Source organism: Abramis brama, assembly GCF_963993115.1.
Source record: "Abramis brama genome assembly, chromosome: 2".
Lineage (NCBI taxonomy): Eukaryota > Metazoa > Chordata > Actinopteri > Cypriniformes > Leuciscidae > Abramis > Abramis brama.
The window spans coordinates 38,601,559-38,607,930 of NC_139964.1; positions in this window are offsets into that span (position 1 = coordinate 38,601,559).

Consider the following 6,372-nt stretch of genomic DNA (forward strand, 5'->3'; position numbering starts at 1 on the left):
GGCTACCTGCGTGACTCATCATATACAGAAACAGAGAGAAGTAGCTACAATGCAGTTTTGTTTAATAACCGCTAGAGCGCAAAAAATTACATTGTGTACCTATGTATGAAATAGTAGTGTGGTATGTTTGAAATTTTTGAAAAGTTTAAATATGCATTACACAGATATAATAGTTATACTGTTGAACAAAATTTCACTGTTTTAATTTGCGGCGCCAATAAGTAACTTAAAAAGGATCCGTATTTCGATCTTACGTAACAAAGAGACCCGACTCAACAGACCTCAGTCCCCCATGTTCTCCACTAATTAAAAGCTCATAATAGGTCAAACAAAGCATGTGCAATCGGAGTACGGTCAGACATGCTTCAAGGCACTAACCAGCATCCACTTACTGGCAAGTACTGGATGTAAGCCAGCCTCAAGGGCCAACTGTTTTCTTCAGTCTTCTATGGAATGTGGAAATTATGCTCATTTTAGGGTGCCATCTGTATTCAATTCTTACCCATTTATACTGATGCCAAATAAATGACAAAAAAAAATCATAAATGGCCTTGGAGTTATAATTTCACTTGCTGTACTGCAGTTGCATTTAACCCGTTTAAGTCTGTTGGAAAATAACCAAGGCTCTACCGCTCTTTTTCCATGTAAAAATATTTTCTGGGTGATTATTAATTCATACTGCCATGTCTGGGTGTTTACTCACCTGGATGTACATTGAATTGACTGCACCAATTGGTGGGACCACTAGGGGGAAACACTCACAGTTGTATTTACTCGAAGTAGGGCTGTCATATGAGATCAGATTTTTCACTACACGATTATTGTGGCCAAAAGAATTCATGATAACGCTATATTGCAATATCTAGACATTTTTAATAAATAATGCTATCAGCCATTGCATTCAAAAGGAACAATTACACTTAATGGCAACTAGTTTGAAATAACTTTGTTCTGTAAACTGATGTGGCTTCTTATCACGGAATGAGGCAGACATTATATTATTTTATAGTATTCTATTCAGTGATTCAGTGACTGTTGCAATGGTGTGTTCATTCTCTTCATGTTTAATCAGTCTCTCTTTGCATTTCAGTCAGCTACAGATATAGGCTATCTGAATGTCTCTGTCCATATTAGGAATTTCCTGAAACAGCATGGGTGCTTCTCATTTCTTATATGTGCATCCTCGTTTCCTTTCCTCTATTCCTTTCCTCGGGTCCAGCTCCGCCCCCGTGGGATGCGAGGAAAGAAAATGAGGACAGAGGAATCAAAGAAAATCGTATTTGTTCATTGGAACATTCTTGATCTCTGTTGAAGGAAAAAAAAAAATAAAAAAAAATGCAAGATGCCCTGTTTAAATATGTGAGATATAAAGTTTATTGAAACTGCAAAGGTAAAGCATAAATTAAAATGATTGTGACAGATGTGAAGGGGAGGAGAATTTATACGTGGGCCAGGTTTCTCGAAAAGAAAGGATAACACCTGTGCATCCTCACTCAATGTTCCTCTGGAAGCTTCACTCCTTGTTCCTCGCGGTGCAGTCAGATAATTAAAATGTCCTTCAAGATGGCTTTCTTTGATTGGTGACAGGTGTCACAGACTGGAGGACAGTGGAGCAAGGAACAAGGAAGGATCAATGGACTACTTGCACCACCGAATTCTGTGACCCTATAGGCACTGTATTAAGATAATCCCAATCCTAATCCTAATCCTAACCCTACCATCACTACAGCGCCTACCAGGATCACAGAATTCGGAGGGTCACAGAATTCGGCACAACACCTGTAAAAGCCAGCGTTCAGCGTATCTACATAGCCTACATGAGAACGCAGATTATTACTACGTTTTATGGCTGTCAATTGATTAAAACAATAAATCATGTTCTCTGCAATAACATACATTTTTTTGGAACCTGCTGAAATGTTTCTACTAACCTGCAGCAGTCCAGTGCTTGTCTTCTCATTAACAGTGTTTTTCTCTTACTGATCATATTTCATGCCTGTTGAGTTTTCATTTTTAAATGAATTTGACTGATAAAAAAAGATTGCTTGTGCTCTTATTCCAGTCTTTTAAAATATATGAATGAATGAATGTGCATTACGTGCCCTAAATAAATGTTAAATACAAGGTTAAATATTTAATTCATTTTAAACTAACACACACAGCGTGGAGGAGAATGACAGTCACCTACTTTGAATATTAATTAAGAATTTTGGGCATAAACATGTAAATTATATACAGTAAAATGATTGACATTGAAAAATGACAGAATATTAATTATAATATTTAATACAAATAAATAAAGGTTTAAATTCAGCAGATCTCACACACATCAGCATCGCAGTCACTAGTTTAGACGAACACTGACAACGTGTGGTGAAATAATCGTGTATGTTTAACAGCCACCACTTTCAGATCGTCTTGGGTTGGGTTGGATTAAAACTTCATGTTCTGTTGAGTTTGGAAAATTCCTCACACAGTAATCATCAGAATATCTCTTCTCCTGTCTTTGAAAATTTCCAGATTTTTAAATCTTTTTGCGGATCGACACTCATTTTAGGTGGAGTTTAGTCAACTAGGTGAATACAGCACATTGAAAATGTGTCTGAGTTGTACTATTTCAAAACGGAAGTGCGTCACAAAGCTCAGTGCAAGCAGTCCATTTGAGAATTGAGAAGCACCCCATAAGTTTTATTACTCCTATCCCAGACAGCAACATTGGCCCAGATCCGGCCCACATGTGGTATGCGTGGAATCCAAATATGTGTACCAAATATGGCCCGGATCTGGGCCAGTGTTGCTGTCTAGGATGAGTCTCACTTGTGGACTTTCTGTGCGAGGGCGCCCACCGGTGTCAAGTATGAATAAAACATAAATTACATGTAAGAGTTTAGCATTCCATAATGCTCACATCACACAATTTTGGGTAAAAATAGAAGAAGAACAAAAATACTGCTCTCTAAAGATATTTGAAGTAAACATATGATAATCCACAAGTTTTTATCCAAATGAGCTAAAAAAGCCTGATGGATGTAAATATAATAAAACACAGAAAGGCGTAAAAAGTTAACAGGTTAATGTAACGTTTCCCATTTCAGGACTAGCAAAATAATTGCAACGGAGGCAGAGATGGGTGAGAAGGTTGGTGGTTGATCAGCAAGTCCTGCAGACTGGGGTGATTAAGGAGTCATTTTCACGGAATCCAAAAAAGCTAACTTTCTTGGAATGCAGGTAGAGTGTCGTCTGTCATATCCGAGGACATGCTTTTACTTGGCAATACCAGCTGCACACTGTCTGCTTGGGTTTTAAAAAAGGTGGCAAACAGCGTTAAGGTGCATTACTGCCACCTACTGAACTGCATAGTCTATTTTTATAAATTTCGTATTCAAATAATTTTAATTACGCAAGACATCTGGGCACTATTGGGTTAAATGTATTCTTATGTAATATGTTTCTAAGTACACATTCAGATTTAATGCATGAAGTATAGTGAGGAATTTAAAATATATATATATATTTTGCTAGTCCATTAGAGAAACAGCATTATTCATTATATCTATTAACAATGATTTGAAGGTCCACTTTAGCCAATCAAGCCCCCCTTTTTCTTTTTAATTGTGTAGCTATACAAAAAGGTCCAAACCTGCCATTGCTGTGCCCCTTGCCCCATCCTTCACAAGCAATGGCAGGAAATAATATTTCTGATCAGGAGAAAAAAATGCCTGCCAAAGGAGTGTTGCCTAAAACAGCACCAAACAAACCAGAATGATCTTTTAATGCCCAAACACCCATCTGGTTGCTTCCTACATTGAACCAATGGCCTCTGCGTGTTAAGGGTCACATTTTTATTCTCTTAGTCCTCATTTACAAGAATCATTACAATATATAGTAGATGAAAAAGTGCTGTTATTATTTATATTCCCAACATGGGAGAAAGATTTGCACCATTGATGAACATTTCCTGCTGACTGACCTTTAACCGGGTTCACCAGAGCCTCGAAAGCTTTAAGCTGCTTTCACATGTCACGTGACTACTGTGTGTACACATTGTCCAGGCTTTCCTTTGACAACAACAGCAGGGTTATTAAACCGTCTTCCTGTGAGGCTCTTAATCCTGTCATTTATCTCAGGTGCTGGGCAGTGCAAGATCAGTAACCTCAGCCGGACTTACACTATACAGCCGACTGACCTACATTTTAGGAACAATAGGGTGTGGTGCTAATCAGTTCATTTAGATATTACCACATGAAACACATTTTTTTTGGTTACTTGACAATCAAGTTTTATTGTGTAGATTGTGTAAATTCATTCTAAATAAATTTGATCCTAAACTGAAAATTGTCACTGTGACACCTGTCTTGGACTTTGTTTTGCCTTCTGTGTTTGTGCACCATGTGTTTTCTTGTTATCATGTTTTCACCTGTTACCTGTCACCATCCTCATCAGTCATCATCACTCACCGTGTGCGCCTGTTGTCACTTAGTCTCCTCATTCGTCTGTGTATATAGTCTCCCTAGTTTCATTTCTCCTTTGTCGGTTCTATGTCTTTACGGCTTGCTATGTTTGGTACGTGTCTTGTTCATAAATAATAAATAGAGTTTAATCGTTATCCGTCGTCTTCCTGAATGTGCCTCATGCAATAAAAATAGGCTACATTTTGCTAAATCAAATATTTTGTTCTCAAATTGTCTTATTTCTAATGATCAGAATAGGAAAGAGTTTGCTATGCTTGCTTTCACACACCCAAACAGATAATAATAATAATAATAATAATAATAATAAAAAAATAATAATTAAAAACTGTAATTTACATACAGTACACAAAAAACAAAGCAAATATAAATGCAAACAAATACAAAACACCATCATGGTAACAGGCATGACACTTAATGCAATAAACATTAGTTTCACAACATAAGATAAGACATAAGACATAAAAACCTAATGTACATGACTGAAAAAAAAACTAAGAAGAAACATTTATTTATTTTTTTATAATTAAAATTAAAAATGTGAAGTGTCACATAGGGATTTGTGAGAATGTCTAGATTTTTTCACTGTAAGTTGATTTTTTCTTTTCACTTCCAAAATGGTGCATTTAACAGTATTTTACTGTAAAATTACACAGAATGTAAGGTTAGATCTATTACAATTTTTCTCCGTTTATAGTTTGGGAACTGTAACCAATTAACAGATTTTTAGAGTTTTTAGAGTTAAAATTACAATCATTTTTTACTGTAAAAATTAAATTAAATAAAACATTTAAAAATGCAAATAAAAGTACAGAGAGGTACAGACACAAGATTATCTCTCTGAAAGAAATTGTACACTTGTAAATAAACATGACAGTTAGGAGAGTCTGGGAAAATCTGGCTGCTGTGAATAAATCTGCAATAAAACCATCACTCACATATCAAGATTAATTTACCGTGACCATTGCTTTGTGTGCAGCACTAAAACAATCCAAAATATTCTGAATATTGAATGAGGCATGAATGAAAGGCTGATGATTGACTCATTTGAAGTCATCTGTTTTCCTTTGTAAGAAATTATGTGTTGCCCTTTGGGAATAGAAGAGGCAAGGCATTTTATTTGGGTTTCCAAGTAATTATTGGAATTCTACATTTACAAGTCACTTAGAATGGTTGTTGCCTGAGGCGTTGATGTTACTTTTTAATGTTATTATAATAATGATTTAAAATAATAATTTTCAAGAAAATGAATAGCTTATTGACACACAAGACAAAACAGAGACAGAGAAAAAGAAAAGAAAAAGGTCTGCATATAAATCAAATCAAGATCTCAAATCGAGACCCGTTCATAGCATCCCAAGATGCTGGATCCTCAGACTCCTCATAGTCTGTAAACAGTCATTTTATAACACATCTACCAAAAATAGTAAAAACAAGAAGAAATCCTCCCATGCCTCTTTAAGCCTATTATACAGTTTCACAGTCTTATTAACCTCGCTGCTGCTCATTACTCTTGCATCTGTTGCTGTGTCTGCAACAGACATAATACATTGCTCATCCACGAGAGTCCTTTTTTTAAAGTGAAACGCTTAAGATTACAGGATGAGCGTTTACTCTATTCACACCAGTTCTTAGTGTTTTTGTGTTTTGAGGGGGGGAGGAGAAATTCAAACATTTACATTTAACAAATTAAACTAAAACCTTTGCTCAGAAGTCAATGCAAATTTGATGCTGTTCAAATGCTACATTAAAGGCAATTTTGTATTCGTTCTCAGAGTAAAACAGGGATATTAGTAAAAAATTACTGAAGAGAGAGGGTACAGTATCCATTATATTTTGTTACAAGTAGGGATGCACAATGTATCGGCCCCTATATCGGCCGATATATGTTCTGTTTTAATGT